The sequence below is a fragment of the Mesoplodon bidens genome, assembly GCF_964165515.1.
Source record: "Mesoplodon bidens genome assembly, chromosome: 2".
Classification (NCBI taxonomy): Eukaryota; Metazoa; Chordata; class Mammalia; order Artiodactyla; family Ziphiidae; genus Mesoplodon; species Mesoplodon bidens.
Window position 1 is genome coordinate 63,055,964 of NC_138177.1, and position 24,138 is coordinate 63,080,101.

The window sequence follows — 24,138 nt, forward strand, 5'->3', positions numbered from 1 at the left end:
CCTAGCCATCACCCTTGGGAAGCCTTTTCTATTTCCCCACCTTTTCCTAGACTTGGAGCTCTCAGGGCAGCTCCCAATGACCTCCTCTGGAAGGCTTTCCACCTGTCTGTCATCTAAGTCCTTCTCCAGTTGTTCCTGTCTGTCCCAGTCCCAGATCTAGAAGGAGATTCTACCACTGGTAGTCACTGGGATGAGATTTCTAAGTGGCTGTATTAGCCTGCTGCGACCGCTACACCAAAATACTATAAACTGGGTGGCTTAAATGACAGACAGTTATTTCTCACAGTTCTAGAAGCTGGGAATGACAAATTCAAGGTGCCAGCTGATTCAGTTCCTGGTGAGAATCCTCTTCCTGGCTTGCAGACAGCCCTCTTCTTACTGTGTCTTCACAGCAGAGAGAAAGAGAGAGCTAGCTTTCTGGTCTCTTCGTATAATCCCATCACGAGGACCCCACTCTCATGACCTCCTCTAAATCTAATACCTCCAAAGGCCCACCTTCCAACACCATCACACTGGGGGTTAGGGTTTCAACATATACAATCTGGGGGGACACAGACATTCAGTCTGTAACAGCTGCCGCTTCATCTAGTCTGCTTCCTGATCTCCAGGCCAGGAAGTGCTAATAACGTGGGATGAGGCCACCCTGGGTCTTCCCTGAACACCTCGCCCCTCCATCCACTTTTCTTACTGCCTTTGTGGCTTCTGTTGTGTGCTCACCTCTCCCATGAGAGTCAAAGCCCCTTTGAGAGAGGAACTGATGATAAAAGCACTTATTGAGCGTGTGCCCACTGTTCTAAATACACTGTCACTTAATTTTTATGGCAATCTGTGAGAGACATGAATTGTTCCTATTTTACATCCAGAGAAAGCTCAAGTTTGGAAGAAGTAAGTAACTTGCCCAAGGTCATGCCCCAGCAAAGGCTTATCTCAGACGAGAATTGAAGTCTCTCTACAAAACTCTCGGTTACTTTCCCCCCTGAAAGCAGGAAACTCCTTTTAGTTATCTTTGTATCCCTGCTCCTACTTGTAGCACCTAGCACAGTGCTGTATATGTTGTATTTACTTATATACTCGTTAAATAAAAATTAAAGAATGTGCATCCTACATTCACTCCATCAGATTTTTAAAAAGTGTACAGTTGAGTAATCTTAAGTATATTCACATTGTTGTGGATGAGAGCTCCGGAACTTTTTTTCATCTTGCAAAACTGAAACTCTGTACCTATTGAACAACTCCCCATTTCCCCTTCCCCCAACCCCTGGCAGCCACTATTCTACTTTCTGTTTCTATGAGTTTGATTACTTTAGATGCCTCATCTGAGTGGAATCATGCAGTATTTGTCTTTTTGTGACTCTCTTATTTCACTTAGCATAATGCCCTCAAGGTTCATCCATGTGGTCACAAAAGCAAGATTTCCTTCTTTTTTATGGCTGAATATTATTCCGATATATATTCCACTAGGTTTTATAAATGCCTTATCTCATCAAGTTTCTTTCTTTCTTTTAATTTTTTTGTGGTACGCGGGCCTCTCACTGTTGTGGCCTCTCCCGTTGTGGAGCACAGGCTCCGGACGTGCAGGCTCAGCGGCCATGGCTCACGGGCTCAGCCGCTCCGTGGCATGTGGGATCTTCCCGGACTGGGGCACGAACCCGTGTCCCCTGCATCGGCAGGCGGACTCTCAACCACTGTGCCACCAGGGAAGCCCCCAAGTTGCTTTCTTAACACCCCTTCTTAACTTCACTTCACTCACAGAAGAGCTTTAATAATACGACCACTACCCCCACCAGCTGTTGAGCTCTGGCACTGTGCTAATTGATCCTCTCACTTTGTGCTCACGGTAACCCTTGAAGGTCATTGTTGTGATCTGCCGATGAGGAAACGGAGGCCAAGGAGATGAAATAACATATTCAAGGTCACAGGACTTCAAAGTGCAGCAATCTGGATCTCTGATGCTCTTCCAGGCTCCTCTGACTCTACAGTGTGCTGTCCTCCATTGATCTGTACTTCCTCTCAGTGAGTGACATAACAGAAAGAGACACTGAGGACCAGACACATGAGGTGACACCAAGGATGCTCTGCCCATTAGCTGCAGAGGTGGGGTGGACCCCTCAATTCATGACTCCTGGCCCAGGGCTCTCTTCCCTACTCACCACCAGGCCATTACCAATCTAGGTGACCTGTGGGTGTGACTTCTCACTCAATCCAAATCCCATACCTTCCTCAAGGCCCAGATCAAGACTCACTTCTTCCTGACCAAATGCTCCCACTGACATTCCTCGTAGTTTGCTTCCCTTTTGCTTTGCATGGACAAATCCAGTACATTCTCGCAGGTAGTATTATATACTGCTTTATGATCCTCCAGGAAGGCTGCACACTTCCCTTCCCACCATACCACCTAACAGCATCCTGGGGATGTGGCTGGCCCTTGATAGATGCTTTCTGACTGGATGCACCATAGAACTATGCAGTTTAAGAGCCTCCTCAGGGAACATCTGGCTTAACACTCTCATTTTCCAGTTGAGAAACTGGGTCCCAGAGACGTGTAGTGACTTGTCTGGTTACAGAGCTAATTAGTGAAGACTCGGGCCCAGAACCCAGTCTTCTGTCTCCTGGTTGGTGCTCTCCTGCTACTCTGGGTGCTGGGCCCCATCTACCCAGGAGACTTCCGCATTTCTCTGCATCAGAATTGTGTCCTAAGGCCCTAAGTGGGCAAACACAAGGAAAGAGAGGTTAAATCCTACATTCAGTCATTTTAGGGGGATATGAAAGTACTACTTTTTAATTTCTAGAGGGGAAGAAACAATGAAAAGGAATACTGAACAGAGAAAAATAAAGACTAGTGAAAAATTCCCAGTTCTTAGCCAGATATTAAACAGCTGAAAGACAAGATAGTCTCTCACGGTCCTTCTTCCTCCGCCCCCTCCCACCCCAATACTGCTTGCTTTTAAGGAAGGCCAAGGAGAATGCAATTCTCTCCAGGGTAAAGTGTGAAAATCTAGAGGGGACATTAACATTTTACGGCCTCAAAATTTTTAATAAATTAACTTTATTAAAGGATCGCTGGTTTTTTAGTACCTTGAAAATGAAAGGTACTACACCTTCTAGAAAATACATATTCACCTCATTTTCAGGTTTGCTGCATTGTTACATCTACCCACATCTCTCTTTCCACTACAAGGAAAGGAAATCATACATTTCTGTAGCATTTTATAGTTTATAAAATAGCTGAATGCATTATTTTATTATTATTATTATTTTTTGCGGTACACGGGCCTCTCACTGTTGTGGCCTCTCCCGTTGCGGAGCACAGGCTCTGGACGCGCAGGCCCAGCGGCCATGGCTCACGGGCCCAGCTGCTCCGCAGCATGTGGGATCTTCCCGGACCAGGGCACGAACCCGTTTGCCCTGCATCGGCAGGCGGACTCTCAACCACTGCGCCACTAGGGAAGCCCTGCATTATTTTTTTAAATGCTTATTCTTATAATAGACTTGGGAGATTATATAATGGAGGTATTATTTATGTAATCCTCAAATGATTTTTGAGAGCCTACTGTGTGCTGGGCACTATTCTAGGCCCTAGGGATACAGGATTACACAAAGCAGAGGAAGTTCCTGCTCTCCTGGAGACTATATTCCAATTAGCTCCCGTTTCATGGATGAGACAACTGAATCTTAGCGGTTAAGTGATTTACCCATGGCTTCCTGGTTAATGAGCAAGAGGGCTGGGGCTTGGATCAAGGCTTAAGAGGCCAGCTCTAGCTCTCGCGGTTCCAGAATACTCCTGCTTTATGTGAGCAGGGGTTTGTTTTCTCTGAAGTCAAGAGTGTCTATGTTCTCTATGTTCTTTCCCTCAACTGTGGGATACAGCTGTGCACAGCACTTGGTCCTTAACACAACCAGAGTGACTGCCCAGAAAAAGCTTCTGTTTTTCTCTCTTAAAAGATGATATATAACAACTGGATATCTACATGAGGTAGGCTGGGCCCCTACACCTCATTCCATATAGAAAAATTAACTCAAAATGGATCAAAGACCTAAATATAACAGCTAAAACTATAAACCTACTAGAAGAAAACACAGGCATAAATCTTCATGGCTTTGTATCAGGCAATGGTTTCTTAGATATGACACCAAAAGCACAAGCAACAAAAGAATACATAAATAAATTGAACATCATTAAAATTAAAACTTCTGTGCCTCAAAAAAAGAAAAGATAACCCATAGAATGGGAGAAAATACATGCAAATCATATATGTGGTAAGGAACTTATCTCTAGAATATATCAAGAACTATCATAATGTAATAATAATGTAATGACAATAATGTAAAGACAATAATGTAAAGACAAACAACCCAGTTAAAATACGGGCAAAGGATATGAATAGACATTTCTCTACGGAAGAAATAATAATAGGCAAATTGAAACCACAGTGAGATACCAATGCACACCCACTAGGTTGGCTAGAATCAAAAGACAGATAATAGCAAGTGGTGGCGAGGATATGGAGAAAGTGGAACCCTCATATATTACTGGTGAGAATGTAAAGTTATGTACCCACTTTGGAAAACAGTTTGGCAATTCCTCAAAATGTTAAACACAGAGTTACCACATGATCTAGCAGTATCACTCTTAGGTATATACCTGAGAGAAATTTTAAAACGTCCATATAAAAATCTGTGCACATATGTTCACAGCAGTATTACTCTTGATAGCCAAAAAGTAGAAAGAGCCCAAATGTCCATCAACCAATGAATGGATAAATAAAATTTGGTATATTCATAAAATGGAATATTTCTCAATAAAAAGAAATAGAGTACTAATACATGCTACAACATGGGTGAACCTTGAAAATATGCTAAGCGAAAGAAGCCAGTCACAAAAGGCCACCTACTGTATGATTCCATTTACATAAAATGTCCAGAATAGGCAAATATAGAGAGACAGAAAGCAGACTGCTAGCTGCCTAGGAACTGGGGACTGAGGGGATTGTGGTGTGACTGCTAATGAAAATGTCCTAAAAGTGCATAAAAAAGATAGTTGCATTTTATAATCTGTAAATATACTGAAAGCCATTGAGCTGTACACTTTAAATGGGTGAATTGTATACGACGTGAATTACTCTCAATAAAACTATTTAAAAAAGAAAAGATGATGCATAACCTAGTACGAAGAAATACTGAGAGCTGGTGAAAGATGACCCCAATAGCTAGGCGTATAAGTGAGCAGGCAACTAGCCTGGGCACCACCTTACCTTTTATCTTCTGTAAACCTATAGAGAATGATCCTCTGGGGAACTTTCTGAACCAAAACATTTGTGACAGTGTAGTCGGCAAATATTGCCCAGACTACCACAGAAAGTAGAAAGCTTAGAGATGAGTGATTTTCCTGGCAAAACCCAGCCACTGATAAGGTTTACAGCTCACGATGGTGGCACAAGCGGTATGCAGATTCACAAATCTTTCATTTGAGATTGCCAATACCTGTTTTTAAACTAGAAGAGACAGATATTTCTTCTTCCTCTCCAAATGTCACCCCCCAGCCTCACAATGCCTGGACCGAGTTTCAGAATTGTCCCTTAGAGTGAGATGTAGATTCTTGGTGGGTGGCCTCTTAGCCCACTTCCCTGCCCTTCTTTCCCTCTTTACATCACAAGAGTTGGTCTGGTTTCTCTCATCACAAACAGCGGTATCAACAACCCCGTCCAAATTCCACAGCTTCTTAACCAAACTTGAGCCAATCCCAAGTAAACAGTACTTGAACTTCAGAAGTCTGGGTCCATAGGTTTGTGTGAATGATACACTTCTCAGTATTTTAGCCAGGGCCCACCCTCAATGACTGTTTTTCTGTAATGACAGTACTCTACCTTATTGAGGGTAATAAATGCTTGTCCTCAACAGAGCTACACACAGGACCTCAAATGATGAACTGGCTAAAATATAGCTGCTCTGTATAGAGTGACGGAACTCTAGCCATGCCATATACAAAGAAACTAAGTGTCTTTCCTCATCTTCACCAGTGGGAAGGAGCTAGCATTGAGCTAAGACATCTATCTGATAAGTACCCTCCATTCATGGCTAGTTTGGGGCAAAGCATGTGCCTCAGTAACTTTCTCTCTCATTTGTTATTCTGCCACAGCAGGGGCCAATGCTGCCCTTACCACCTTGCCCCAGAAAAGCCATTAATTACTTGAGGTTTCCATCAGCTAGAAACATACCTGTCATGCAGCTGCTTTACTGCATCACTCACACAAAGGTTGCCAAGGTCTGGACTGAGTCCAACAGAGTATTTTTCATTTGGTTGAAGTTGTTTTCAATGTTTTCTTGTTTTCCAGTGATTGAAGGTCAAGTCTGGAGCAGGGGACTGGATTAATAAAGCCCTGTGAGGGGAACTGCGGCAGTGACATGTTAACCCTTCATTCACCAGAGAAGAGAAAACTGCCAAGCAAGGCTCTGAGGACAACAACCTTCAAATGGGCCCTCAATAACCTGGTGCTGATTCTGGAGAAGGCCAAGGTCTATGAATGTGTATGTGTCTGTGATGGAGGCTCACAAGTAGGATGTCTTGAATTGAAAACCTTGCCAGACATCACTCAAGCCAGCGTTACGTCAGCAGAGTTTGTTTCTTCCCTCAGTGATGGATGTGAGTTTCCTAGAGCTCACTGCTTTCCTTGAGGGAGGGAGGAAAGGCCTTGTCAACTCTGTGTACCTCCATGTTTTTTAGCCATATTGTATAATGAATGGGCAGGTCTGGGGCACCCTTACCACATCCAAAGAAGCTGAAGAGGATCTTTATGTCTCATCTGACTTAATGCTTGGCTCAGTAATCAGTCAAGAGGTTGGGTCTCACTTTTTTTTTTTTTTAATAAATTTATTTATTTATTTATTTATTTTAGGCTGTGTTGGGTCTTCATTTCTGTGCGAGGGCTTTCTCTAGTTGTGGCAAGCGGGGGCCACTCTTCATTGCGGTGCGCGGGCCTCTCACTGTCGCGGCCTCTCATTGCGGAACACAGGCTCCAGACGCGCAGGCTCAGTAGTTGTGGCTCACGGGCCCAGCTGCTCCGCGGCATGTGGGATCTTCCCAGAGCAGGGCTCGAACCCGTGTCCCCTGCATTGGCAGGCAGATTCTCAACCACTGTGCCACCAGGGAAGCCCGGGTCTCACTTTTTAGGGGTCATTTACATGCAGAGCCCCTCTGGGTTCAGAAACTCTCAATAAATCAGTGTGTGTAGCACACTCATTCCCAAACTTAACAGCTATAGTTTTGGTAGCCTTCAGGCTGAGGATTCATCCTGTGTCCAATGGATAGGCAGTAAATAGGGTAGAGCACGTTTACCCAAGTACTCTCCATGGAACCCCAGGGTTCCATGGGCAGTTAAGTTTGAAAAAATGTACTCCACCTCTGCTTTATTCTGGGATCCTAAGGCATCACCAATTGTAAGCTCCCCGTTGATTTAACAGCAGTTTTTTGAAGGTATGGGGAGAAACACCTGATTACAAGAACGCAGTTTTGCTTTTAAATTATAAGAGCTTATATTTAGCTATACAGGTATTTATAGACTCCCTTCTTCAATATCTCAGTAACATTTTGTATCTAATCATTTTAGCCTTCAGATTCTAAAGGTTTTCTGAGTCACTTTTGACCTTTGGAAGTTATCTTAAATATCATGGTGATGAATCGCTTTTTATAAACTTTTCATGGTCTTGATTTCTTTTGTACCTTTAGGATAAACAACATAACTCTGAATCCTATAAAGGAATATTAGATTCACGTGCCTTTTCTTCTTGATAAGTTTATAGCTTCCTCTTTTCTGTAACTGAATAACATGTCACTAGAAGGTATCAACTTCCTTAAGTGTCAGCTGGAAGCTTTTGATAGATGCTTGGAGATGGAATTACGGTTCTTCATAATGAAGGAATCATTGGTTCAAGAATTGTCACACCGTCTTCTCATTTCGAAACTTCTATGACCCATTTCCTGAAATCTGCCAATTTCTATCACCTTTAACTACACTACCTGGGGTGTGGCAGAAAATTTGCCTTTGCAATGCTACTTTATAACAGTCTTTTCTTTCTTTCTTTTTTTTAATTTATTATTTTTGGCTGCGTTGGGTCTTTGTTGCTGCACGTGGGCTTTCTCCAGCTGTGGTGATCGGGGGCAGCTCTTCATTGCGGTGCGTGGGCTTCTCATTGCGGTGGCTTCTCCCGCTGAGGAGCACTGGCTCTAGGCGCGCGGGCTTCAGTAGTTGTGGCTCGTGGGCTCCAGAGCACAGGCTCAGCAGCTGCAGCGCATGGGCTTAGCTGCTCCGTGGCATGTGGGATCTTCCCGGACCAGGGCTCGAACCTCTGTCCCCTACATTGGCAGGTGGATTCCTAACCATTGCGCCACCAGGGAAGCCCAGTCTTTTCTTTTTAAAAACACATTTTGTTTGGGGATAATTTTAGATTTATAGAAAAGTTGCAAAGATAGTACAGAGTTCCCATAAACCCTTCTCCAGTTTTGCCTGTTGTTAAGATTTTACATTACCAAGGAACATTTGTCATAACTAAGAAAGCTATGTTGGCATACTACTGTTAATTAAGTTCCAGACTTTATTTGGATTTTACTAGTGCTTCCACCAATGTCCCCTCTCTGTTCTGGAATCCAATTCAGGGACAACACTGCAGTCAGTTGTCTTGTCTCCCCAGTCTCTTGTGGTCTGTAGCAGTTTCTCAATCTTTCCTAGACAGTCTTAAAGAGCATTGGCCAAGTATTCTGTACAATGTACCCGGATCTGGGTTTTTCTCATGACTACATGGGGCTTATGGGTTTTTGTAAACAGTATCAGAGAGGGCATGATAGGCACATGGCATCACTGATGATGCTAATCTACTTGGTTAAGGTGTTGTTTGCTTGGCTTTTTCCACTACAAGTAATAGTCTTTCTTTCGTTCTTTCTTTTTTATATAACAATCTTTTAAAAGGCATTTTAAGAGTCAGTGAAAGGATCTAAGTTAAAATTTAACCTTGGTGGGCTATTTTAAGAACTCACTCGAGGGGCCATGAGATGAACAGGTCTCTGGGCAGAGTAAGTCTCGACATTTTGTGCAGGCGGGGCAGCCTCAGTACATCTGCACCCCCTGCTGGGTGCCGGTTGTTCTGACCTGGGCTGGGAGGAGGGTGAGGCGAGGGAGGCTCTGGACACACTCACTCCTGGTCTTATCTGCAGGACCCTGAGAATGAGCGCCTCCTTAAACCTTGCACCCTACACAGTTCACTTGCCTCACCCTGCTTCTGACACTGATTCTAAGATTTACTCCAAGTTTAGACACTAGAATGTAAAAAGATGTGCTCTTTATTTTATTTATTTTTTTATTTTTTTGCAGTATGCGGGCCTCTCACTGTTGTGGTCTCTCCCGTTGCGGAGCACAGGCTCCTGACGTGCAGGCTCAGCAGCCATGGCTCATGGGCCTAGCCGCTCTGCAGCATGTGGGATCTTCCCGGACCGGGGCACGAACCCGCGTCCCCTGCATCGGCAGGCGGACTCTCAACCACTGCAACCACCAGGGAAGCCGGTGCGCTTTATTTTAGGATGAAGTGTACTGTACAGGCTCCAGGATGTCCTGCAGTACCTTGTTTAACCCACTGTTTCTCGAATTAATTTGATCATTGAGTCCTTTTTTTCACTTAAGAGGCGTTTCTTCACCTAAACCTACGAATACTCTTGGGGAAATGAGAATCGACTGTAAGGCAGTGGACTGGGTCCAGCCACTTGGGTTCTGGACTAGAATCTGCCTCTAGTCCCACCTGCCTGATGTGACCAAGTTTCCTCATAAAGAAATGCTCTTCAGAGCCTCTGCCATCCTCAGCCACATTTCTGATGCATTTAAATGGATTTCTTTGACCTCTCACTCACCCCAGGAAGGCTGTGCTTGCATTTCTGTGAGCTGTGGATGGTCATGCTGACAGTCCTCTGGGAGTGGCTGACCCCTGTCACCATGGTGGGGAGTAAAAACCATCTAGATGGACAGCCAAGCACTCAAAGGCTGACCCCTGCGAGAATCGTTATCAGAACCACTCACTGCTCCACCGTGAAGGCCGGCGGGTTGCAGCTAAGCCCTGCCCTGCACCCCAGCCCCCCATGAACCTTCCTGTCCTTTAACTGGCAGGACTCATACACAACGTTAATAGAATGCACTCCTGTTCTCTGATACAGGATCTTTAACATTTTCTGAAGAACACTGTACTGGCAGGCTACTAGGCTGAAAATTTAGGAAGCAAATTACGATAGCCAACCTCATTTCACAGTTTTGAGTAGCCCCGATGGGGCCATCTTCCCTTTCAGAAGATCACAGCAACGTCCTGAGTAATGATGGTTCAGCCCACAAGCGGGAGACCAAAGAGGGAGATCTAATGTCAGGCTCTGTCTCGGCTACCGACAAGGACTTTTAGGACACGGGGTTATATTTTTCCTACTAAATGACAGTAGTATTTAGCAGCATGTGCACATGCAGAAACAGGTGTAGAGGGCCATCCATCAAATGAATAACTCATACAGGGAGTCTCTGGGGGAAAATCCCACATTATGGGAATGGGAACATTTTCAGCTATATGACAAGGTGAGCTTAGAGACCAACAAGGGCAGCTCTTCACTTTCTTTTTAAAAATCTGTCACCTTTTGTAAAAAGAAGAACGGTATGGTAGAAAAGGTACGAGACTTGGAGTTGGAGGGTCCATGATTTAAATCCTGTCTCCTGAGGTAAGTTTCTTAACTTCTCTGAGTTTCAGTTTTCTCATCAGTAAAATGGGGATAAGGATATCCTATTGACGGTGATACTGTAAGGATCGAATGAGGTAACTTGTCTAAACGGTTTTAGCCAGTGCCTGGCACAGAGAAGGTGAGTAGTAAGCACGGAATTTCCTTGCACTGCAAGCTTCCTTTTCACTGGGGATTAGCTCATGGTTGACATACAGGGTATGGCCTCAATTCTGCACAAGCTTGATACTCCAATGCCCCAGCTTTGAGAAGGTCTCAGAGACAATCCAGAGAGGCAGGACGCCATTTAAAGCAGTCTCTGGACTGTGCAGCATGATCAGGACAGACACCAGTGCCCTGAAGCAAGTCCATCAGAACAACCCGGTATTACCCAGAGCTAAGGTGTCTCGCTCTCTCTCGACATTATTCCCTCCTTCTCCTGTTCTCTCTCTGCCCACATTTTGTTAGCATTTATACTGCTTACGGGCAGGGATCAAAAGGGCAGCTAAGACTTGTATTTCCATTGTAGTCATACCCAGTCTGCTTTGAGCGAGGCGGATTTTAAGCACAAGTGGGTAGATTGACGTGCATAGATTTCAAGGTCCAAGATGGTCCAGGGATCGTTGCTCTGGATGGTGCCTGGTGACTAGACTGTGATCAACAATTAGCTTAAGGCTTTGATTTCTGCTAAATACAGGTGTCCTTGGGAAAGCCAGCTCACAGCTTGCCAGTCAAGAGACACCGCTGGGGCTGGGGTAGAAAGATCTGAGAGTGGGTTTATTTATTTATTTATTTTTTCTTTTTGCGGTACGCGGGCCTCTCACTGTTGTGGCCTCTCCCGTTGCGGAGCACAGGCTCCGGATGCGCAGGCCCAGCGGCCATGGCTCACGGGCCCAGCCGCTCCGCGGCATATGGGATCCTCCCAGACCGGGGCACGAACCCGTGTCCCCTGCATCGGCAGGCAGACTCTCAACCACTGCGCCACCAGGGAGGCCCTGAGAGTGGGTTTAGAAGGAAAGGGCTCTAGGGAGACAGCAGCGAGGCCTTGGCCCCTGAGGGGCTAGAGGAGCCACCAGTGGGGGGGGGAGGGGAAGGGGTACGAGAGGAATGGCATCACATACGAAGGCGGGGATGCCACAGGCTAAGTTTGCTGCACAGACGCGCCCAGCGCCAGGTTCAGCGAAACTAATTCCTGCATTAACCTTCGGGGGAAGTAACAGACCTCGGTTCTTCATCCTTTCTGTTCTGCTCTCTCCAGGACTGCGGACGTAGGTGGCTTCTTGTTAGGCAGGGATGTCTCCCTATTTTCACTGGTTTGGTCCTCTACACGGCATCTAGGAGGTGCCTTTGTAGCACAACACCTGAGCCCATGTGGTCAGGCTGCTTTGGGCCAGACCAGAAGCCCCCGGCTCTTCCCAAAAATTGGCCACCCCACAGGGTGTGACCCTCACAAGAGTCTCTGAAGCTACTGGGAAAATACCTTTTGTCAAAATCCAATTCTGGCCCATTTGGTTAGTTTCAATACTGCTGTGGCCAGGGGACAAGGAGGACACCATTTGGGTTACATATAAACAGACGCCGGAGACCTAAGAGGTGAGACGGGATAAAGCCAAAGCCATGACTCAGTCCAGGATGGTCTGGCTTACGTGGAGCTGAGGAGTGAGGCTGGATCTGAATCCCTGCTGCTCCCTTACCTCGGCCCCTGGACCTTCCCCCCGTTGCCCGGCCTTGGACGCACACCCTGCAGTGTTCAGGGACCAGCCCTGAGGAGTGATCTTTTCTCGCAGGACATCTTGAGAGAGATGTTTACGTGTTTATGAAGGTTAATTCCAGGCTCATCCAAAGGCCACCTAAGGTGCTAACGCTCTGAGTCGGTGGGCTTTACACATACCATCTGCTGCTGAGCACCCCGCCGCGGTGCACACTTCCAGTCAGTGGACTGGCCTAAATATTTTCAGCTGCTGACAGATGAAAGCTGGCCTTGCTGGCGGCGTACATTCTTCGGTTCACACACATGCTCTTATAAGGAAGTGGAGCTCAGCGCACACTCACTCATTCACAGCTGGGGGACCGCTACGGTGCTCGCAAGGATGTGCCACTTGGACCCACGGGTGACTCTAGTGCCTCATTTTGTGTTTTTACTGTCACCAGTGTTAATGAAACCTTGACAGAGCAAAGCCAAAAGAAAGGTGTGCCTTGAGAGAAGCCCTGAGAATCAACCTTTAAAGGGGCAACTTTGCTTCTGATTTGCCAGGGAACTGGGGCGTCAAACAGGAGCCTGTTACCCAATTCGACCCCTATCCCAAGGGATCAGACTTTGTCAGGAGCTGCGGTGATTTTTCAAAGTATTTAATAACCTGCAATATGGCGCAGTTCCTAACCAATCGGAGCGATGCCAGCCCTAGCGACGGAGCAGGTCCCAGAAGGAGTGTAGTGCACCCCCCTTTTTGGTTCCTGGATGATGGAAAAGTTTCAGGACAGGAGCCTGTGTAGCTGCACAGAGGGTCTGGGGCAGTGACTGCTTCCCAACTGGGAAGAAATTATTTTAATGCTATTACGAGCACTAGTCAGCACCAAGTCAAGGTGATTCTCAGGCCGATTAAGGGTTGGGGGTGAGGGTGTGGACACAAGGGAAGAAGCACCAAAGAAAGAAAGTCTCTATAACCTTCGCCTTTCTGATCACACCATGGTATTACCCACGGGAGTCTGGTCCCTGTAACTTGCTACTGGATCAATAACTTAAGAATAAGGAAGTTCTAGAGAGAATGAAACTCCCCCCCCAGAGCCAAGTCTCACATTATTAGCCTGGGGGCTGGCAGGCCAACGGAGACTCAGACCTGAGACACTGGGACAGTTCTTCTCTGTCTCCGGGGAATTCAGTTCAATCCTCCAACAGACTGAGAGGCACCGCCAGCTTAGATTTCTACTCAGAACACATACACTGGTGTCTGGGGAAAGGCAAGCATGGAGTATATACTTCAGTGAAAAGTTGAAAAGCATGGAGGGGAAGTCAATTTTCAAAGAAGAAAGTCAGAGGCACAACCGATGGAATGCATGATTCATCTCTGCAGAGCAGACATTGATTTCCACCTGGGAGAATCACCGAATTGGTTGGGAGTTGAAAATATGATTTCTGACTTTTCATCAGATCTTACATTTTATTTTAAGACCGTGAAACAACACGGGATTAAAAGTCTTATTCAGGGCTTCCCTGGTGGCGCAGTGGTTGGGAGTCCGCCTGCAGATGCAGGGGACGCGGGTTTGTGCCCCGGTCCGGGAGGATCCCACATGCCGCGGAGCGGCTGGGCCCACGAGCCACGGCTGCTGAGCCTGCACGTTGGAGCCTGTGCTCCGCAACGGGAGAGGCCACAGCAGTGAGAGGCCGTGTACTGCAAATAAATAAATAAATAAATAAATAAATAAAAGTCTTATTCAGAAACAGAAGTGAAAAGGAGAATTCGGCGTTTCTCTTTGTTCAGAGTAAATACTTTCAAAGGTACTTCATAACTAAAACTTAAACATGTAGGTGGTGGGGGGAGGATGCATGGCTTTCCTTGCTTGGTTCCTGTTGGATAGAGAGACAGCCTGTGAGCTTGGGGGCAACAGACACCTCCCATTTATAGTCCTCACCAGTTGCCTTGGGCCCAACCCTTGCTGACAGATATTTACAGAACGCTTAGGTCTGTACGGCTCCCTATGACTGGTGTCTGGGGAACAGGCACCAATCAGAAGCCGTACCTCTTGTGGGGGTGGGATGGGGGGTGAGAAGTAGTGGGAGACATCATTCAAGTATGAAATGTTCTGCTGCTTACCAGATGTGGGACCTTGGGTGAGGTACCCAGCTCTCTCAGCCACAGCTTTTTTTCATTTATTTTTACAGAAGTTTATTCTTTTTTTTTTTTTTTTTTTTTTCTTTTTGTGGTATGCGGGCCTCTCACTGCTGTGGCCTCTCCCGTTGCGGAGCACAGGCTCCGGACGCGCAGGCCCAGCGGCCACGGCTCACGGGCCCAGCCGCTCCGCGGCATACGGGATCCTCCCAGACCGGGGCACGAACCCGTATCCCCTGCATCGGCAGGCGGACTCCCAACCACTGCGCCACCAGGGAGGCCCAGAAGTTTATTCTTAAATGTACAATAGGTTCCAAGACAACATTTCATGCTAGCTATAGGTGGCAACAGATGTTATGGCAGGGAATCCAGATGTTTAATCCAGATGTTTACGCAGGAAAGGAACTAAGGATCATCACTGCCTCAGGCACAAGGAACAGCTTACTTTTTGCCAGATTTCTTAATTCCACCTGTGGCCAGGGGGCCCTTCCCCACTCCTCCTTCTGTTTCTGCTTGAATGCCTTATCTTCCTCGTCCACCTCCTTGGCTTGCTTCTTGGGCTGCTTCGGGGGCTTCTTCTTGCCACCTTCGCGGCCCGACATGGTGCCTGCTGCCCCTTCCCCAGACCCTGCCACCGGATGCCTCAGCCACAGGTTTATAGCTATAAACTGGGGCTAATCACTTCTGCTGTTACCTAGAGAGGCAGATCTAGGTTTAGGTTTTCTCATGCCTGACACTACAAAATATAATTTTGTAGGCCTACTTTAAGGAAAAGAATGCAAAGTTAACAAATACAGAATTGAGAACAGGGTTTTAGAAGGGGCTCATGCCAGTGGAGGATCCTACAATTTCAGCCTCATTAGCTCCATGGTAAATCCACTTTTGCATACCTGCCTATCTCAATTGAGGTAAGAGATGAGGATACAAAAGTGCCTTGAAAATTGTAAGGCGTTACATCAACAAATGACACTGAATTCTTCTACAAATAAATAATGCGTATTGTGTGCTAAATAGTATGCCAAGTGTAGGAGACAGAGCTACGAGCAAGACACACGTGTTCCCCGCCTCCCCTTATGGAACCCAGAGTCCAGAGGCACTGCATCATCATCTGTGGTAGGATGTCCTCTGAATCCTGCATACAGAAGTGAAGCTCATGAATACAGAAGGTCTGACTGCTTCCCTGCAACACTAGCCCCTCTCAGGGCCCTCCAAGGTCCTGATTCCTACACCCAGCTTTCTGGGACTTGGGTTTTACTCAATCTCAACCTCTGCCTTCTCCTCCTTTCCAACCATTGTCTTCTTACCGACTGCCATTTTGAAACCCCCAGAGCAACAAGCCAACCTTTCTAACCCCATATTTTCAAACGTGAATGGACAGTGGTTGCCAAGGGCAGGGGTGCAGTGGGGGTGAGTGAGATTACGGGATAGAGAACAACTAAGGAGCATAGGGTTTCCTTAGAGGGAGACACTGAATATGTTCTAAAATTGATGGTAGTATTAGATGCACAACTCTGTGAATATACTAAAAGCCACTGAATTGTAAACTTTAAATGGGTAAGTTACATGGTATGTGAATTATATCTCAATAAAGTTGTAAAAAACTATGAATGGAGAACCATTCAAGAAAAGTTTAGAACACAGAAAAAGACCAGAAAAAATAAACTGAAGAAAAAAAACTTGAAGAAACTGAGATTATTCAGAAAATGGGAGATAATTTTTTAAAAGACCAATTACCCTTAGATTCAAGAAGATGTTGAGTTCAAAAAAATAAGAATCGGGAGCTGTGAAAAAGAAAATTTTCAAGAATGAGTTCTTATAAATTTATAAACAAAAATTTTGCTGAGATATAAAAAGTCCAATAAAGGTATGGAAGATTAAGTCAAGGATAATTCTCAGAACATAAAGCAAAAGGCCCAGGACACTGGAAACAGAAGGTTAACATCTGGCTACCAGGACTTTCAGGACAAAAGAACAGAGAGAATAGAGGAAATGGAATCAAAAAGGAAAAAATAAAGAAAAAATTTCCCAGAGATAGAGGAAGACAGGAGTCTTTAAAATGAGAGGATCTAGCATAAATGAAAAAATACCCATGCCTAGATATCTCAACGTGAACTTTCAGAACATCAAGGAGAAGAGCGGAGCCTAAAAACTTACAGGAAGATAAAATGGTGATCAACAAAGAAACCCAAATCCAAGTAGAATCAGAAATGATAGATCTTAGAAGACAGGGTAGCAGGCTTTTAAAATAGCCATTGAAAGTGATTTTGAACTGAGAATTTTATATTCTAATTCTCCATCAAGAACAAGAGTACTAAATCTCCATCTAACATAGTGGGAAATCAAGGGACATTGCCTGAAGTTGACAGAATGAGAAATAAGAGATTTCAGTATGTTGTCTGAAGTTTCACAGTTAGCCATTAAATGAATTAAATAACGTTTATAATTTTTTAATGGAAAGGAAGAGGAACAAGAGGGAAAAGAGGATAGTATAAGCTAGAGCTTTACTTTTTCATAGTTAGGAGTAGATAATTTATTTAGTTGATACACAAGAAACATAAATCAAAAAACTATTATTCAGGGGTATAAAAATAACTATCAGAAGCACTGAAAACAGAAATGTTTTTAAAAAGTTGCTCTTAAGAAGCAGCCTTGAAAGTGGGGAGGGGTGAGGCAGAAGCCTGTTGCTTTTTATTTTAAAAATGAGATATAAGGGATCAAACCCATGCCCCCTGCAGTGGAAGCTCAGAGTCCTAACCACTGGACCGCTGTGGAATTCCCTAAACTGCTCTTCCTAATAGCCTGGCATGAAATGTGTCTTCCTCTAATTCCAAGTCATATGTCCTAGTTCCTCCCCCTCTGGTCATGAGGAAGAGTCTACCCCCGTCCTACACTACAGCCCTTTAAAGATTTGTAAACTTATAACAGGTCTCCTTTTCCTTCTCAAAGTCTTTGCATCTTGTGGTGAAACATCTCCATTTCTCATCGGCCATTTCTCATATGATGTCACTACAAGATTCTTCTCAATCTGGTCACTCTTAGCTAGGAACTCTCTAAACACAGTGCAATGGATGCGTGTATCCAGTCTCTTACAATTACTTACAATCATGCAGCATAAGGTTGCATTATCTTTCTTGGTGACTGCACTGCACTAGTCTCCTGCAACCACCCATATATATCAGTTAGGAGTCTTTATGTTGTATGAACCAAGAAATCCAATTCACACAGGTTGATAAAAAATGAAATTTATCAGCCTAAGTGTTGTGTAACTCAATACTACAGGGCTGAATTTGGTTTCAGGCAATTCTTGAACAATGGGACCAGGATGTGTCTCCATTCCTTACCTCTGCTTCCTGAGTTTCATCTCCATTCTCACTCTTTGTGGTCCCAAGAGACCTAACAGACTGCATCTCCTGTGGCCATATGCTTCCTCTATCATGAGCCATAGGAATGGGCAGTTTACTTTCTTAATATTGCGAATAGAAGTCTAAGAATAGACCATCATTGGCTCTAACTGGTTTGGCTTGAGGCTGGTGACCAGGGAAATATGATTCTCTAGCTTAAGCTAATCATGCACTGCCCCCGTGGTCAATCAATCACATACAAACTACATGGCTAGGACATTTGAGGTTCTATTAAGAAAGAGAATGGAGGAATTAATGCTAGTGGGACATCCAAACATAATCCACTACAAAACACTAGAAAAATTCTCCAGCCTATTACTGAATTTTTAATCACAAATGCAGACTTTTCCATGTATCCCTGTTTAAGTTCATCTTGTTGATATTGGCCAAATGTTCCTAATTAAGGAGATAATTTTGAAGTTTGGTTTATTCCCCCAAAGTATTAGTTATTCTTCTCAGCTTTGCATCCCTTGCAAATTTGATATACATAACGGCTATGTATTCATCTCATTAAGTCTTTAATAAAAATGTGGACTCAGAACCAAAAAAGTGGAGCTTTGAGGCACATACCATTACATATTTCCCAAAAGGAGTCTATCAATCTGTAAATGGCTACAGTTCAGAAACAGCTATTTAAAAGGCATAAACAAACCTTACTAGCCCAATTTTTCCATCTATAGGAAATGTACCAGAAGACATTATCAAATACCTTGCTGAAATCAAGGTGCACTCTATCTGTAGCATTTCCAAAACAAATGCAGTCTTCTGGCTATGTTCCTTAGTGCCTACAGCCTGAACTAGGTACTGCACACTGGGACTGAAAAACCTTCACAAGATGTATCACACGCTGCCATCAGGCACACTTTCTTACACAACTTCTTTGCCTCAGGTAGGGCCTCACCGGCCTCCCGATCCATCCTTTCCTCTTACAGCGAACGGACTCCTTCTTAAGCAGCTTAGCTTGTGTCCTGGTCCAAGTGAATACTGCTGCTCCCTTTAAAATTCTAGGAATCTGCTCTTGCAGACCTTCATTCCTCATGCATAACTAATGGTACAATGCTGCTTTTTCTTTCTCTCCCACATCATAGCTTTTTACTTATCAGCCTTTGGACTCTCTTTACCACCTGTGAATTTTTTTCTTTCCAGAATTTTTACTAGACTATCTGAGTAGACTAGTACAGTGGACAACATTCTTCTGCTTTGTCCATCATCCACCTACCCTCCATCTTTTGAATACCTTCCGTCCATTCCACACCTTGTTACTGGTAGGGCTGCCAGCATGTCATCTCCCTTGGTCCAGGCAGCAGTGGGCATGAGACCCAAAGAGGCCAAAGAAGTCCATCCAAGACACATAGTTTAAAATTTGGAGCTAGAGGAACTTCCCTGGTAGTCCAGTGGTTAAGACTCTACACTTGCACTGCAGGGGCACTCAGGTTTCATCCCTGGTCGGGGAACTAAGATCGCACATTTTGCATGGCGTGGTCAAAAAATTAAAAATTAAAAAAATTAAAACAAAAAATTGGAGCTAGAGGAAACAGAACCTTTTCTTTTGTCACAGAACTAGGAGAATGTGAACCGGAGGCTGCTGGAAGCCACCCTGTCTACCACATTGTGGGGAAACTACCTGTGTGGTAAAGAATGAAGACAAGATAGAGGAATGAGCAGAGCAGAGAGAAACAGATCCAGGGAGAGGAGGAGGGTAGGGCTGTGAGGAAGAGAGACTGTATCCCTGAATTCTGTCATAGCAATTCTGTCCCTGGCTGTGCAGTTACGTGGGCAGGGAACCCCCTTTCATGCTCAGGCAGTCTGAGTTGGGTTTCTGTCACCTGTAACAAAAAGAATCTTGATACATTCATGTAGTAGGAAGGCAGGGGCTAGCTGGAAAGAACACTCAGCCCGCTACAGTGCAGTAACAATCCAGACCTTTATAACTGAGCAAACCTGGGTTCAAGCTGACTCAACTGCTCTTTTGCTAAATTATAACCAAAATAAAATAAATAAGCCTAAGGTTTGAACCCCAGCTCTGCCACATACTTCTCATCCTCAGTCCCCTCCCATGGAGGACAGGACAGGCTAACTTCCTCCTCACTGTGCTGGGAGGATTAGAAGGCCAAGCGAGCTGCCTGGTCCACAGGAGGCTCTTAATAAGTAATAGCAATTACTTTTCAGTTGAGGAAAGCTGAAAGGTAGAGGAGAGCTCTTACAGTCCTTTCACCCATTCCTCTCAAAAAGATGACGCTAACAAATAGCTGACAGATGCTTCTGTAGTGGCTGGACCCGATTTATCTTACTTCGGGAGGATATTACGGTGATCGTTCCCATACAAATGAGAGCAGATTTGTTCCTCTTAAATTCTGAAGGGCAGAGTGATAGTGTGATTGGTGTTCTTTGTGCGGGAAGAGCCATTTCCAGCAGCCTTGCATTCTTTGCAGAGTGAGCGCTGTCTCCGCTCCCCTCGCTGCTCCCAGGGCCCGGCCCTCTGCCCTGTTCAAGGCCACAGCCCACTGCCCTCTTGCACTCCAATTTCCTAGTCCCTGATGGGGCCACTTCCCTTGAACATATTACACATTTTTTCCAGCCAGTGTGCTCTCATGAGCTCAAGAGCCTTGTGCTATCTGGGCCGAAGGACATTTTTCGAGCTCAAAATAACTTGGCTCTCTCAAAAACTGGGACCTATCATTTTTGGGGCCATTTATTCCCCACCTTTCATTTCTTTGAAGGACCTCTTACTGTTCCTTACAAGTGCTATCACCATTCTCTATAAGTGATCAAAAGCATGAGGCTTGATAAATCAGCTTTACTTGTGCAATTTAATTGAAGGTCCATTCATCTATCCTTGGAGAAGTTCTGAAAACTCAGTATGGACTTCACTCAAAATACACAAATAGCATGTGACCAAAATACATTTTTTAAATTACAAAACATGTATTTACGTGAAATTGAAGTTGGTTTTAATCAATTCTTTTTGAGCCTTTCAAAGTTATATCCATCATTTCCCATTTCTCAGGCCTGCCTGATTTTCTGTTGGCTCCCTACAGGGGAAAATGGGATATTTTTTTTCTCTACTTTCTCTTCCAAGAGCTGCGAAAAAGGAAAAGAGATAGCAGCTATGTAGCTTCAGGGGCAGCCAAGCAAGAGATTGATTCAACAGGAGAAATTTAATGCATCCCAAAAGATTCCCTAGGATTTGATATCCTGCTGCTTAGGGTACAATCTGTTGTAATAAGAAACTGAAGATGTTCTGTCAGGAAAGTCAAAGTACTCAGTGATGGCTTGTGAAAGTTTAAAAAAAAAAAAGCGAAACGTAATAGGAAATGTTTTTATTCTGGAGATGCTTTCTTAAATAGGAGGACAGAAGACCATTTCTCAGAGAATATACATGGGTGAACACAGAAGATGAAATGCTTTCCTGTGCAGGTACCTAATCCCAGGGTGGAGCGCGGATTTCATCTTGCTCCCCAGGGAGGTTGTTTACCGGGAATCAGGCAAATGCAACGGACAAGAAGTATGTCCTGTGCCCCAACCTAGCCTGGGGTGTCTAGAGTCAAGGTAAGTGTGGGGATGGATGACGCTGGCCCGTGGCTGTGGGATTTTCTTATCTGAGAGGAGGAATGTGGCTCTGGGCAATGTGCTGATCTAACAATCCTAGCACGGGGGAGTGAGTGGAATAAAGTTCAGCAGAGGGTTTCAACACTAGATCCAGGGTCTCTGAACGATGGTCAGGTGGTGGCCCTCCGGTAGCCAGGAAAGACAAACATACAGAGCTGTGTGACCAGGAGTCAGCGGGAAGCATGGGTTTCACATGTGTCCTGCTGTGCACAGCATGTTGGGGGCAATGTGTGGGTCACCTTCCCCTCCCCAGCAGGGGCTGTACATATACCAGCAGCGCCCAGTCATTTGTGCCACCCTTAAGTCAGGTGGGAATACCCAGGTTGGATTAAGGCTTGGTCTGTGAAGCTGTCACCTAGGCCCACCTGCTGTCACCGGGAGCTCTGTCACAATCTGCAGCTCTTGTTCAAGGGCCAGAGGCCTGGGGTGGTGGCAACGGGCGGAGGAGCTGCGGCATCTAGGAGAATGGGTGGGCTCGTGCCCACCCCTCCCCTCTTCCAGAAGGGCTGGAGGGTCAGAGCCTCATGCCAGTTCCATGCACAGACTACCCTTTATTTCTCTTTCGGAACTAAAACCACAAAGCTGGGTCATTCTCATGCAACTAGTGGGGTCAGGGCTGGAACCACCCAGAACACTGGTCAATAAATATCTTTACCCAAACACACAGGTGGCATCTCCAGCAAGATGGTTAGAGTGAAAGGGAAGTTAGGGTGTTTTTAGAGTGGACCACTGAAGGCAAGATCGTTTCATTCCTCTGCTGCCCCAAGGAGAGTGCAGTCAGAGAAATTACTCATCCTGCTCTTCTTTATTCTCCTACCAGAAGCCTCACACTAGCTCCAGGTTATCTGGACCTGGAAACACGAGTAACTAGGGATGAGCTCAAGTCGGTAGTTTAAGTAAACACACGTGCACCTGAACTGCGGCATCTCATCATCTGCGCTGTTTTCCCCTCCTTCCTCTTCCTCTTTTCTCTCCTTTGCCTTCTTTTTCCTTTTGTTGTATTTCTAGATTCAGAATTAAAAGAGCCCTTTGGAATTAAACTAAGGGGCTGATATTAAACAGGTTAAATTAAGAGTGCTTGGGCCTCGATGGGCCCCTACCCCAACTGCCAGGCAGGTGGTCACTGCCCCGGTGTCAAGACAAGGGGCCGTGACTAAGAAATCAATCTCACAGAACTGGCAGCAAAGAAAGAGAGGCCCCGATTGGAGGTGTCAGGTAACTCAGTATTTTACACAAACATGCACACAGAGCTCAAACTCTCATATAGGGGTTTGGCCACCAAAGATACTTTAATTGAAAATTACAGTGTGGAAAAAAAATGATTAAGTGGCTAAGGGATTATTGTCCACATCAGTAAGCAGAGAATAAAACATTTGTTCATTCATTGGGTGAAATAATTCTGTAAACCTCACCATGGAAGACAGATTGCAAACAAGGTGCGTGAACAGAACGCTGGGTGAAGCTCCGATTCTCATGTCCCCTCCTGGCTGGAGACCCAGCTCTGCTTTACCTCTGGGTCCTCCTCTGTGAGTCTGGCTGAGGAGAAGTCCTACAGCTGATACCCCCAGCCAAGACCCTGCCCTCTAGGAATGAGATTCACTGACAGGTATATGGATACAAGCATCCTCCTGGAGCAGCCTAACAAGGTCTGTGACACGGAGAGATGAGGCAACAGTAGAGCAGGCCCAGGTAAATGCCGAGTGAGTGAGTGACTGCGCCCCGGGTAACGTGCACCCACATGCTCTGCTGGCTCTTGGACGAGACAAAAACCCACAGAAGACCAATCGTAAACGTCTTCAGAAGAAAAGCCACCTTGAAAACAGTCATAGAAGGTACTGCTTTGATGAAACCTTACATTTCATCAACTTATCTGCTAAAGCTTCTGAGGGAAAAGCCAAAAAATGACTGGCAAAATCAAAACGGAAATGGCTGCTATGTAATTACTGGCAATCTCTGAGTTACAAACACTTACTTGTAACTACATCATGTACACAAACCACCAGCTGCATTTTAGTGCCATTCTTCCCACCATTTTTTTTTTTCTGACAACAAAGCACAGAAAATGATGAGATAAAATCTTACTCTTTCACGATTTCTTCCCCTTGAGGAGGACTTCATACCCCTCGCGCACTCTCGTGTAAGACCCTTCGTCATTCCTGTTCTTCTGCCTCTTTCCAGGTAACTTACAAAATGTCATTCCCAGCACTATTTTTGGATAAGTAAATTAATACAAGCAAACCTCACTCTATAAGAACAGACTTTGATCAGGAAAAGACCCTTATGTATTATGAAATGAATTTAAATCAGATATAATCAATATCATGCTATCCATTCTTAATTCTTTTGAGAAAAGAGGAACATTTTGGTGGATGGGGGACACAATTTGATAATAGTTATGTACATTGAAAATGTACATAACTTTTTTTTTTTGGCAGTACGCGGGCCTCTCACTGATGTGGCCTCTCCCGTTGCGGAGCACAGGATCCAGATGCGCAGGCTCAGCAGCCATGGCCCACGGGCCCAGCCGCTCCGCGGCATGTGGGATTTTCCCGGACCGGGGCACGAACCC

General features: G+C 45.2%; 1 protein-coding gene and 1 pseudogene across 3 annotated transcripts in view; both read right to left on the reverse strand.

Moving 5' to 3' along the window:
- The window catches only part of SMYD3 (SET and MYND domain containing 3), a 754,146-nt gene that overhangs the window by 98,404 nt on the left and 631,604 nt on the right, over positions 1 to 24,138 (reverse strand). The gene's annotated exons all lie outside the window — the stretch shown is intronic.
- Positions 14,868 to 15,251, reverse strand: LOC308612280 (translation machinery-associated protein 7-like; annotated as a pseudogene). Its single transcript has one exon. The product of its transcript is annotated as a translation machinery-associated protein 7-like (transcript).